Source organism: Chenopodium album, chromosome 5 (assembly GCF_948465745.1).
Source record: "Chenopodium album chromosome 5, dcCheAlbu1.1, whole genome shotgun sequence".
Taxonomy (NCBI): Eukaryota; Viridiplantae; Streptophyta; class Magnoliopsida; order Caryophyllales; family Amaranthaceae; genus Chenopodium; species Chenopodium album.
In genome coordinates, this window is record NC_137838.1 from 57,936,205 (window position 1) to 57,945,552 (window position 9,348).

At 41.4% G+C, this 9,348-nt stretch overlaps 29 non-coding genes across 29 annotated transcripts; all 29 read left to right on the forward strand.

Moving 5' to 3' along the window:
* The first annotated feature begins 185 nt into the window (after nt 1–185).
* LOC145633937 (5S ribosomal RNA) lies at nt 186–304 on the forward strand. The gene has a single exon (XR_014113232.1). It is a non-coding gene; the product is annotated as a 5S ribosomal RNA (ribosomal RNA).
* Nucleotides 305–501: 197 nt separating this feature from the next.
* Nucleotides 502–620, forward strand: LOC145633862 (5S ribosomal RNA). The gene has a single exon (XR_014113160.1). It is a non-coding gene; the product is annotated as a 5S ribosomal RNA (ribosomal RNA).
* Nucleotides 621–818: 198 nt separating this feature from the next.
* LOC145633711 (5S ribosomal RNA) lies at nt 819–937 on the forward strand. The gene has a single exon (XR_014113016.1). It is a non-coding gene; the product is annotated as a 5S ribosomal RNA (ribosomal RNA).
* A 196-nt stretch (nt 938–1,133) lies between these two features.
* On the forward strand, nt 1,134–1,252 carry LOC145633863 (5S ribosomal RNA). Its single transcript, XR_014113161.1, has one exon. It is a non-coding gene; the product is annotated as a 5S ribosomal RNA (ribosomal RNA).
* Nucleotides 1,253–1,451: 199 nt separating this feature from the next.
* On the forward strand, nt 1,452–1,570 carry LOC145633981 (5S ribosomal RNA). Its single transcript, XR_014113273.1, has one exon. It is a non-coding gene; the product is annotated as a 5S ribosomal RNA (ribosomal RNA).
* Nucleotides 1,571–1,768: 198 nt separating this feature from the next.
* LOC145633827 (5S ribosomal RNA) lies at nt 1,769–1,887 on the forward strand. Its single transcript, XR_014113126.1, has one exon. It is a non-coding gene; the product is annotated as a 5S ribosomal RNA (ribosomal RNA).
* A 199-nt stretch (nt 1,888–2,086) lies between these two features.
* Nucleotides 2,087–2,205, forward strand: LOC145633717 (5S ribosomal RNA). The gene has a single exon (XR_014113022.1). It is a non-coding gene; the product is annotated as a 5S ribosomal RNA (ribosomal RNA).
* A 199-nt stretch (nt 2,206–2,404) lies between these two features.
* Nucleotides 2,405–2,523, forward strand: LOC145633938 (5S ribosomal RNA). The gene has a single exon (XR_014113233.1). It is a non-coding gene; the product is annotated as a 5S ribosomal RNA (ribosomal RNA).
* A 198-nt stretch (nt 2,524–2,721) lies between these two features.
* LOC145633864 (5S ribosomal RNA) lies at nt 2,722–2,840 on the forward strand. The gene has a single exon (XR_014113162.1). It is a non-coding gene; the product is annotated as a 5S ribosomal RNA (ribosomal RNA).
* Nucleotides 2,841–3,039: 199 nt separating this feature from the next.
* Nucleotides 3,040–3,158, forward strand: LOC145633416 (5S ribosomal RNA). The gene has a single exon (XR_014112743.1). It is a non-coding gene; the product is annotated as a 5S ribosomal RNA (ribosomal RNA).
* A 199-nt stretch (nt 3,159–3,357) lies between these two features.
* On the forward strand, nt 3,358–3,476 carry LOC145633742 (5S ribosomal RNA). Its single transcript, XR_014113045.1, has one exon. It is a non-coding gene; the product is annotated as a 5S ribosomal RNA (ribosomal RNA).
* A 199-nt stretch (nt 3,477–3,675) lies between these two features.
* LOC145633666 (5S ribosomal RNA) lies at nt 3,676–3,794 on the forward strand. Its single transcript, XR_014112972.1, has one exon. It is a non-coding gene; the product is annotated as a 5S ribosomal RNA (ribosomal RNA).
* A 199-nt stretch (nt 3,795–3,993) lies between these two features.
* LOC145633748 (5S ribosomal RNA) lies at nt 3,994–4,112 on the forward strand. The gene has a single exon (XR_014113050.1). It is a non-coding gene; the product is annotated as a 5S ribosomal RNA (ribosomal RNA).
* A 197-nt stretch (nt 4,113–4,309) lies between these two features.
* LOC145633542 (5S ribosomal RNA) lies at nt 4,310–4,428 on the forward strand. Its single transcript, XR_014112859.1, has one exon. It is a non-coding gene; the product is annotated as a 5S ribosomal RNA (ribosomal RNA).
* Nucleotides 4,429–4,626: 198 nt separating this feature from the next.
* On the forward strand, nt 4,627–4,745 carry LOC145633818 (5S ribosomal RNA). Its single transcript, XR_014113118.1, has one exon. It is a non-coding gene; the product is annotated as a 5S ribosomal RNA (ribosomal RNA).
* A 198-nt stretch (nt 4,746–4,943) lies between these two features.
* Nucleotides 4,944–5,062, forward strand: LOC145633693 (5S ribosomal RNA). The gene has a single exon (XR_014112998.1). It is a non-coding gene; the product is annotated as a 5S ribosomal RNA (ribosomal RNA).
* A 199-nt stretch (nt 5,063–5,261) lies between these two features.
* LOC145633834 (5S ribosomal RNA) lies at nt 5,262–5,380 on the forward strand. The gene has a single exon (XR_014113133.1). It is a non-coding gene; the product is annotated as a 5S ribosomal RNA (ribosomal RNA).
* A 198-nt stretch (nt 5,381–5,578) lies between these two features.
* On the forward strand, nt 5,579–5,697 carry LOC145634032 (5S ribosomal RNA). Its single transcript, XR_014113322.1, has one exon. It is a non-coding gene; the product is annotated as a 5S ribosomal RNA (ribosomal RNA).
* Nucleotides 5,698–5,895: 198 nt separating this feature from the next.
* Nucleotides 5,896–6,014, forward strand: LOC145633761 (5S ribosomal RNA). Its single transcript, XR_014113063.1, has one exon. It is a non-coding gene; the product is annotated as a 5S ribosomal RNA (ribosomal RNA).
* A 199-nt stretch (nt 6,015–6,213) lies between these two features.
* Nucleotides 6,214–6,332, forward strand: LOC145633920 (5S ribosomal RNA). Its single transcript, XR_014113215.1, has one exon. It is a non-coding gene; the product is annotated as a 5S ribosomal RNA (ribosomal RNA).
* Nucleotides 6,333–6,532: 200 nt separating this feature from the next.
* Nucleotides 6,533–6,651, forward strand: LOC145633654 (5S ribosomal RNA). The gene has a single exon (XR_014112960.1). It is a non-coding gene; the product is annotated as a 5S ribosomal RNA (ribosomal RNA).
* A 198-nt stretch (nt 6,652–6,849) lies between these two features.
* On the forward strand, nt 6,850–6,968 carry LOC145633835 (5S ribosomal RNA). The gene has a single exon (XR_014113134.1). It is a non-coding gene; the product is annotated as a 5S ribosomal RNA (ribosomal RNA).
* A 198-nt stretch (nt 6,969–7,166) lies between these two features.
* Nucleotides 7,167–7,285, forward strand: LOC145633600 (5S ribosomal RNA). The gene has a single exon (XR_014112910.1). It is a non-coding gene; the product is annotated as a 5S ribosomal RNA (ribosomal RNA).
* Nucleotides 7,286–7,483: 198 nt separating this feature from the next.
* On the forward strand, nt 7,484–7,602 carry LOC145633869 (5S ribosomal RNA). The gene has a single exon (XR_014113167.1). It is a non-coding gene; the product is annotated as a 5S ribosomal RNA (ribosomal RNA).
* A 198-nt stretch (nt 7,603–7,800) lies between these two features.
* Nucleotides 7,801–7,919, forward strand: LOC145633837 (5S ribosomal RNA). The gene has a single exon (XR_014113136.1). It is a non-coding gene; the product is annotated as a 5S ribosomal RNA (ribosomal RNA).
* Nucleotides 7,920–8,117: 198 nt separating this feature from the next.
* Nucleotides 8,118–8,236, forward strand: LOC145633429 (5S ribosomal RNA). Its single transcript, XR_014112754.1, has one exon. It is a non-coding gene; the product is annotated as a 5S ribosomal RNA (ribosomal RNA).
* A 198-nt stretch (nt 8,237–8,434) lies between these two features.
* Nucleotides 8,435–8,553, forward strand: LOC145633694 (5S ribosomal RNA). The gene has a single exon (XR_014112999.1). It is a non-coding gene; the product is annotated as a 5S ribosomal RNA (ribosomal RNA).
* Nucleotides 8,554–8,752: 199 nt separating this feature from the next.
* On the forward strand, nt 8,753–8,871 carry LOC145633939 (5S ribosomal RNA). Its single transcript, XR_014113234.1, has one exon. It is a non-coding gene; the product is annotated as a 5S ribosomal RNA (ribosomal RNA).
* Nucleotides 8,872–9,069: 198 nt separating this feature from the next.
* On the forward strand, nt 9,070–9,188 carry LOC145633838 (5S ribosomal RNA). The gene has a single exon (XR_014113137.1). It is a non-coding gene; the product is annotated as a 5S ribosomal RNA (ribosomal RNA).
* The last annotated feature ends 160 nt before the right edge of the window (nt 9,189–9,348 follow it).

Here is a 9,348-nt window from a genome sequence, read left to right on the forward strand (position 1 = left end):
CGTAATTTTTATTTATTTTCGGTTATTTTGAGATGGGAAATGGTTTGGGACGCGTAGATCTCGATAAAAAAACCAATTTGAAAAATAAAATGTTTAATTTGGACGATCGGGCACAAAGTTACGGCATTTCGAAGGAAATCAGAGGCTGGAAAGGGTATAAATACAAAATAGCGCAATAAGTAAATGGGTGCGATCATACCAGCACTAATGCACCGGATCCCATCAGAACTCCGCAGTTAAGCGTGTTTGAGCGAGAGTAGTACTAGGATAGGTGACCTCCTGGGAAGTCCTCGTGTTGCACCCCTTTTTTGCCGAATTCGCAATTTTTATTTGTTTTCGGTTATTTTGAGATCGGAAATGGTTTGGGACGCGTAGTTCTACAAAAAAAAACAATTTGAAAAAAAAATGTTTAATTCGGACGATCGGGGACAAAGTTACGACATTTCGAAGGAAATCAGGGGCTGGAAAGGGTATAAATACAAAATAGCACAATAAGTAAATGGGTGCGATCATACCAGCACTAATGCACCGGATCCCATCAGAACTCTGCAGTTAAGCGTGCTTGGGCGAGAGGAGTACTAGGATGGGTGACTCCCTGGGAAGTCCTCGTGTTGCACCCCTTTTTTGCCGAATTCGTAATATTTATTTGTTTTCGGTTATTTTGAGATGGGAAATGGTTTGGGACGCGTAGATCTCGAAAAAAAACCAATTTGAAAAAAAAAATGTTTAATTCGGACGATCGGGCACAAAGTTACGGCATTTCGAAGGAAATCAGAGGCTGGAAAGGGTATAAATACAAAATAGCGCAATAAGTAAATGGGTGCGATCATACCAGCACTAATGCACCGGATCCCATCAGAACTCCGCAGTTAAGCGTGCTTGGGCGAGAGTAGTACTAGGATAGGTGACCGCCTGGGAAGTCCTCGTGTTGCACCCCTTTTTTGCCGAATTCGTAATTTTTATTTATTTTCGGTTATTTTGAGATGGGAAATGGTTTGGGACGCGTAGATCTAATAAAAAAAAAATTGAAAAAAAAAATGTTTAATTCGGACGATCGGGGACAAAGTTACGGCATTTCGAAGGAAATCAGGGGCTGGAAAAGGTATAAATACAAAATAGCACAATAAGTAAATGGGTGCGATCATACCAGCACTAATGCACCGGATCCCATCAGAACTCTGCAGTTAAGCGTGCTTGGGCGAGAGGAGTACTAGGATGGGTGACTCCCTGGGAAGTCCTCGTGTTGCACCCCTTTTTTGCCGAATTCGTAATTTTTATTTGTTTTCGGTTATTTTGAGATTGGAAATGGTTTGGGACGCGTAGATCTCGATAAAAAAACCAATTTGAAAAAAAAAATGTTTAATTTGGACGATCGGGCACAAAGTTACGGCATTTCGAAGGAAATCAGAGGCTGGAAAGGGTATAAATACAAAATAGCGCAATAAGTAAATGGGTGCGATCATACCAGCACTAATGCACCGGATCCCATCAGAACTCCGCAGTTAAGCGTGTTTGAGCGAGAGTAGTACTAGGATAGGTGACCTCCTGGGAAGTCCTCGTGTTGCAACCCTTTTTTGCCGAATTCGTAATTTTTTTTTGTTTTCGGTTATTTTGAGATCGGAAATGGTTTGGGACGCGTAGTTCTACAAAAAAAAACAATTTGAAAAAAAAAATGTTTAATTCGGACGATCGGGGACAAAGTTACGGCATTTCGAAGGAAATCAGGGGCTGGAAAGGGTATAAATACAAAATAGCAAAATAAGTAAATGGGTGCGATCATACCAGCACTAATGCACCGGATCCCATCAGAACTCTGCAGTTAAGCGTGCTTGGGCGAGAGGAGTACTAGGATGGGTGACTTCCTGGGAAGTCCTCGTGTTGCACCCCTTTTTTGCCGAATTCGTAATTTTTATTTGTTTTCGGTTATTTTGAGATTGGAAATGGTTTGGGACGCGTAGATCTCGAAAAAAAAACCAATTTGAAAAAAAAAATGTTTAATTCGGACGATCGGGCACAAAGTTACGGCATTTCGAAGGAAATCAGAGGCTGGAAAGGGTATAAATACAAAATAGCGCAATAAGTAAATGGGTGCGATCATACCAGCACTAATGCACCGGATCCCATCAGAACTCCGCAGTTAAGCGTGCTTGGGCGAGAGTAGTACTAGGATAGGTGACCTCTTGGGAAGTCCTCGTGTTGCACCCCTTTTTTGCCGAATTCGTAATTTTTATTTATTTTCGGTTATTTTGAGATGGGAAATGGTTTGGGACGCGTAGATCTCGATAAAAAAACCAATTTGAAAAATAAAATGTTTAATTTGGACGATCGGGCACAAAGTTACGGCATTTCGAAGGAAATCAGAGGCTGGAAAGGGTATAAATACAAAATAGCGCAATAAGTAAATGGGTGCGATCATACCAGCACTAATGCACCGGATCCCATCAGAACTCCGCAGTTAAGCGTGTTTGAGCGAGAGTAGTACTAGGATAGGTGACCTCCTGGGAAGTCCTCGTGTTGCACCCCTTTTTTGCCGAATTCGCAATTTTTATTTGTTTTCGGTTATTTTGAGATCGGAAATGGTTTGGGACGCGTAGTTCTACAAAAAAAAACAATTTGAAAAAAAAAATGTTTAATTCGGACGATCGGGGACAAAGTTACGGCATTTCGAAGGAAATCAGGGGCTGGAAAGGGTATAAATACAAAATAGCACAATAAGTAAATGGGTGCGATCATACCAGCACTAATGCACCGGATCCCATCAGAACTCTGCAGTTAAGCGTGCTTGGGCGAGAGGAGTACTAGGATGGGTGACTCCCTGGGAAGTCCTCGTGTTGCACCCCTTTTTTGCCGAATTCGTAATTTTTATTTGTTTTCGGTTATTTTGAGATTGGAAATGGTTTGGGACGCGTAGATCTCGAAAAAAAAACCAATTTGAAAAAAAAAATGTTTAATTCGGACGATCGGGCACAAAGTTACGGCATTTCGAAGGAAATCAGAGGCTGGAAAAGGTATAAATACAAAATAGCGCAATAAATAAATGGGTGCGATCATACCAGCACTAATGCACCGGATCCCATCAGAACTCCGCAGTTAAGCGTGCTTGGGCGAGAGTAGTACTAGGATGGGTGACCTCCTGGGAAGTCCTCGTGTTGCACCCCTTTTTTGCCGAATTCGTAATTTTTATTTGTTTTCGGTTATTTTGAGATGGAAAATGGTTTGGGACACGTAGATCTCGAAAAAAAAACCAATTTGAAAAAAAAAATGTTTAATTCGGACGATCGGGCACAAATTTACGACATTTCGAAGGAAATCAGAGGCTGGAAAGGGTATAAATACAAAATAGCGCAATAAATAAATGGGTGCGATCATACCAGCACTAATGCACCGGATCCCATCTGAACTCAGCAGTTAAGCGTGCTTGGGCGAGAGTAGTACTAGGATGGGTGACCTCCTGGGAAGTCCTCGTGTTGCACCCCTTTTTTGCCGAATTCGTAATTTTTATTTTTTCTCGGTTATTTTGAGATGGGAAATAGTTTGGGACGCGTAGATCTCGAAAAAAAAACCAATTTGAAAAAAAAAATGTTTAATTCGGACGATCGGGCACAAAGTTACGGCATTTCGAAGCAAATTAGAGGCTGGAAAGGGTATAAATACAAATTAGCGCAATAAGTAAATGGGTGCGATCATACCAGCACTAATGCACCGGATCCCATCAGAACTCCGCAGTTAAGCGTGCTTGGGCGAGAGTAGTACTATGATGGGTGACCTCCTAGGAAGTCCTCGTGTTGCACCCCTTTTTTGCCGAATTCGTAATTTTTATTTGTTCTCGGTTATTTTGAGATGGGAAATAGTTTGGGACGCGTAGATCTTAAAAAAAAAACCAATTTGAAAAAAAAAATGTTTAATTCGGACGATCGGGCACAAAGTTACGGCATTTCGAAGGAAATCAGAGGCTGGAAAGGGTATAAATACAAAATAGCGCAATAAGTAAATGGGTGCGATCATACCAGCACTAATGCACCGGATCCCATCAGAACTCCGCAGTTAAGCGTGCTTGGGCGAGAGTAGTACTTGGATAGGTGACCGCCTGGGAAGTCCTCGTGTTGCACCCCTTTTTTGCCGAATTCGTAATTTTTATTTATTTTCGGTTATTTTGAGATGGGAAATGGTTTGGGACGCGTAGATCTAATAAAAAAAAAAATTGAAAAAAAAAATGTTTAATTCGGACGATCGGGCACAAAGTTACGACATTTCGAAGGAAATCAGAGGCTGGAAAGGGTATAAATACAAAATAGCGCTATAAGTAAATGGGTGCGATCATACCAGCACTAATGCACCGGATCCCATCTGAACTCCGCAGTTAAGCGTGCTTGGGCGAGAGTAGTACTAGGATGGGTGACCTCCTGGGAAGTCCTCGTGTTGCACCCCTTTTTTGCCGAATTCGTAATTTTTATTTTTTCTCGGTTATTTTGAGATGGGAAATAGTTTGGGACGCGTAGATCTTAAAAAAAAAACCAATTTGAAAAAAAAATGTTTAATTCGGACGATCGGGCACAAAGTTACGTCATTTCGAAGGAAATCAGAGGCTTGAAAGGGTATAAATACAAAATAGCGCAATAAGTAAATGGGTGCGATCATACCAGCACTAATGCACCGGATCCCATCAAAACTCCGCAGTTAAGCGTGCTTGGGCGAGAGTAGTACTAGGATGGATGACCTCCTGGGAAGTCCTCGTGTTGCACCCCTTTTTTGCCGAATTCGTAATTTTTATTTGTTTTCGGTTATTTTGAGATGGGAAATAGTTTGGGACGCGTACATCTCGAAAAAAAACCAATTTGAAAAAAAAAATGTTTAATTCGGACGATCGGGCACAAATTTACGGCATTTCGAAGGAAATCAGAGGCTGGAAAAGGTATAAATACAAAATAGCGCAATAAGTAAATGGGTGCGATCATACCAGCACTAATGCACCGGATCCCATCAGAACTCCGCAGTTAAGCGTGCTTGGGCGAGAGTAGTACTAGGATAGGTGACCTCCTGGGAAGTCCTCGTGTTGCACCCCTTTTTTGCCGAATTCGTAATTTTTATTTATTTTCGGTTATTTTGAGATGGGAAATGGTTTGGGACGCGTAGATCTCGATAAAAAAACCAATTTGAAAAAAAAAATGTTTAATTTGGACAATCGGGCACAAAGTTACGGCATTTCGAAGGAAATCAGAGGCTGGAAAGGGTATAAATACAAAATAGCGCAATAAGTAAATGGGTGCGATCATACCAGCACTAATGCACCGGATCCCATCAGAACTCCGCAGTTAAGCGTGCTTGAGCGAGAGTAGTACTAGGATAGGTGACCTCCTGGGAAGTCCTCGTGTTGCACCCCTTTTTTGCCGAATTCGTAATTTTTATTTGTTTTCGGTTATTTTGTGATGGGAAATGGTTTGGGACGCGTAGATCTACAAAAAAAAATAATTTGAAAAAAAAAATGTTTAATTCGGACGATCGGGCACAAATTTACGGCATTTCGAAGGAAATTATAGGCTGGAAAGGGTATAAATACAAAATAGCGCAATAAGTAAATGGGTGCGATAATACCAGCACTAATGCACCGGATCCCATCAGAACTCCGCAGTTAAGCGTGCTTGAGGGAGAGTAGTACTAGGATAGGTGACCTCCTGGGAAGTCCTCGTGTTGCACCCCTTTTTTGCCGAATTCGTAATTTTTATTTGTTTTCGGTTATTTTGAGATCGGAAATGGTTTGGGACGCGTAGTTCTACAAAAAACAACAATTTGAAAAAAAAAATGTTTAATTCGGACGATCGGGGACAAAGTTACGGCATTTCGAAGGAAATCAGGGGCCGGAAAGGGTATAAATACAAAATAGCACAATAAGTAAATGGGTGCGATCATACCAGCACTAATGCACCGGATCCCATCAGAACTCCGCAGTTAAGCGTGCTTGGGCGAGAGGAGTATTAGGATGGGTGACCTCCTGGGAAGTCCTCGTGTTGCACCCCTTTTTTGCCGAATTCGTAATTTTTATTTGTTTTCGGTTATTTTGAGATGGGAAATGGTTTGTGACGCGTAGATCTCGAAAAAAAAACCAATTTGAAAAAAAAAATGTTTAATTCGGACGATCGGGCACAAAGTTACGGCATTTCGAAGGAAATCAGAGGCTGGAAAGGGTATAAATACAAAATAGCGCAATAAGTAAATGGGTGCGATCATACCAGCACTAATGCACCGGATCCCATCAAAACTCCGCAGTTAAGCGTGCTTGGGCGAGAGTAGTACTAGGATTGGTGACCTCCTGGGAAGTCCTCGTGTTGCACCCCTTTTTTGCCGAATTCGTAATTTTTATTTGTTTTCGGTTAATTTGAGATGGGAAATAGATTGGGACGCGTAGATCTCGAAAAAAAAAACAAATTTGAAAAAAAAAATGTTTAATTCGGACGATCGGGCACAAAGTTACGGCATTTCGAAGGAAATTAGAGGCTGGAAAGGGTATAAATACAAATTAGCGCAATAAGTAAATGGGTGCGATCATACCAGCACTAATGCACCGGATCCCATCAGAACTCCGCAGTTAAGCGTGCTTGGGCGAGAGTAGTACTAGGATGGGTGACCTCCTAGGAAGTCCTCGTGTTGCACCCCTTTTTTGCCGAATTCGTAATTTTTATTTGTTCTCGGTTATTTTGAGATGGGAAATAGTTTGGGACGCGTAGATCTTAAAAAAAAACCAATTTGAAAAAAAAAATGTTTAATTCGGACGATCGGGCACAAAGTTACGTCATTTCGAAGGAAATCAGAGGCTTGAAAGGGTATAAATACAAAATAGCGCAATAAGTAAATGGGTGCGATCATACCAGCACTAATGCACCGGATCCCATCAGAACTCCGCAGTTAAGCGTGCTTGAGCGAGAGTAGTACTAGGATAGGTGACCTCCTGGGAAGTCCTCGTGTTGCACCCCTTTTTTGCCGAATTCGTAATTTTTATTTGTTTTCGGTTATTTTGAGATGGGAAATGGTTTGGGACGCGTAGATCTACAAAAAAAAATAATTTGAAAAAAAAAATGTTTAATTCGGACGATCGGGGACAAAGTTACGGCATTTCGAAGGAAATCAGGGGCTGGAAAAGGTATAAATACAAAATAGCACAATAAGTAAATGGGTGCGATCATACCAGCACTAATGCACCGGATCCCATCAGAACTCCGCAGTTAAGCGTGCTTGGGCGAGAGTAGTACTAGGATGGGTGACCTCCTGGGAAGTCCTCGTGTTGCACCCTTTTTTTGCCGAATTCGTAATTTTTATTTGTTTTCGGTTATTTTGAGATGGGAAATAGTTTGGGACGCGTACATCTCGAAAAAAAACCAATTTGAAAAAAAAAATGTTTAATTCGGACGATCGGGCACAAATTTACGGCATTTCGAAGGAAATCAGAGGCTGGAAAGGGTATAAATACAAAATAGCGCAATAAGTAAATGGGTGCGATCATACCAGCACTAATGCACCGGATCCCATCAAAACTCCGCAGTTAAGCGTTCTTGGGCGAGAGTAGTACTAGGATGGGTGACCTCCTGGGAAGTCCTCGTGTTGCACCCCTTTTTTGCCGAATTCGTAATTTTTATTTGTTTTCGGTTATTTCGAGATGAGAAATGGTTTGGGACGCGTAGATCTCGAAAAAAAAACCAATTTGAAAAAAAAATGTTTAATTCGGACGATCGGCCACAAAGTTACGACATTTCGAAGGAAATCAGAGGCTGGAAAGGGTATAAATACAAAATAGCGCTATAAGTAAATGGGTGCGATCATACCAGCACTAATGCACCGGATCCCATCAGAACTCCGCAGTTAAGCGTGCTTGAGCGAGAGTAGTACTAGGATAGGTGACCTCCTGGGAAGTCCTCGTGTTGCACCCCTTTTTTGCCGAATTCGTAATTTTTATTTGTTTTCGGTTATTTTGAGATGGGAAATGGTTTGGGACGCGTAGATCTACAAAAAAAATAATTTGAAAAAAAAAAATGTTTAATTCGGACGTTCGGGGACAAAGTTACGGCATTTCGAAGGAAATCAGGGGCTGGAAAAGGTATAAATACAAAATAGCACAATAAGTAAATGGGTGCGATCATACCAGCACTAATGCACCGGATCCCATCAGAACTCCGCAGTTAAGCGTGCTTGGGCGAGAGTAGTACTAGGATGGGTGACCTCCTGGGAAGTCCTCGTGTTGCACCCCTTTTTTGCCGAATTCGTAATTTTTATTTGTTTTCGGTTATTTTGAGATGGGAAATAGTTTGGGACGCGTACATCTCGAAAAAAAACCAATTTGAAAAAAAAAATGTTTAATTCGGACGATCGGGCACAAATTTACGGCATTTCGAAGGAAATCAGAGGCTGGAAAAGGTATAAATACAAAATAGCGCAATAAGTAAATGGGTGCGATCATACCAGCACTAATGCACCGGATCCCATCAGAACTCCGCAGTTAAGCGTGCTTGGGCGAGAGTAGTACTAGGATAGGTGACCTCCTGGGAAGTCCTCGTGTTGCACCCCTTTTTTGCCGAATTCGTAATTTTTATTTATTTTCGGTTATTTTGAGATGGGAAATGGTTTGGGACGCGTAGATCTCGATAAAAAAACCAATTTGAAAAAAAAAATGTTTAATTTGGACAATCGGGCACAAAGTTACGGCATTTCGAAGGAAATCAGAGGCTGGAAAGGGTATAAATACAAAATAGCGCAATAAGTAAATGGGTGCGATCATACCAGCACTAATGCACCGGATCCCATCAGAACTCCGCAGTTAAGCGTGCTTGAGCGAGAGTAGTATTAGGATAGGTGACCTCCTGGGAAGTCCTCGTGTTGCACCCCTTTTTTGCCGAATTCGTAATTTTTATTTGTTTTCGGTTATTTTGTGATGGGAAATGGTTTGGGACGCGTAGATCTACAAAAAAAAATAATTTGAAAAAAAAAATGTTTAATTCGGACGATCGGGCACAAATTTACGGCATTTCGAAGGAAATTATAGGCTGGAAAGGGTATAAATACAAAATAGCGCAATAAGTAAATGGGTGCGATCATACCAGCACTAATGCACCGGATCCCATCAGAACTCCGCAGTTAAGCGTGCTTGAGCGAGAGTAGTACTAGGATAGGTGACCTCCTGGGAAGTCCTCGTGTTGCACCCCTTTTTTGCCGAATTCGTAATTTTTATTTGTTTTCGGTTATTTTGAGATCGGAAATGGTTTGGGACGCGTAGTTCTACAAAAAAAAACAATTTGAAAAAAAAAATGTTTAATTCGGACGATCGGGGACAAAGTTACGGCATTTCGAAGGAAATCAGGGGCT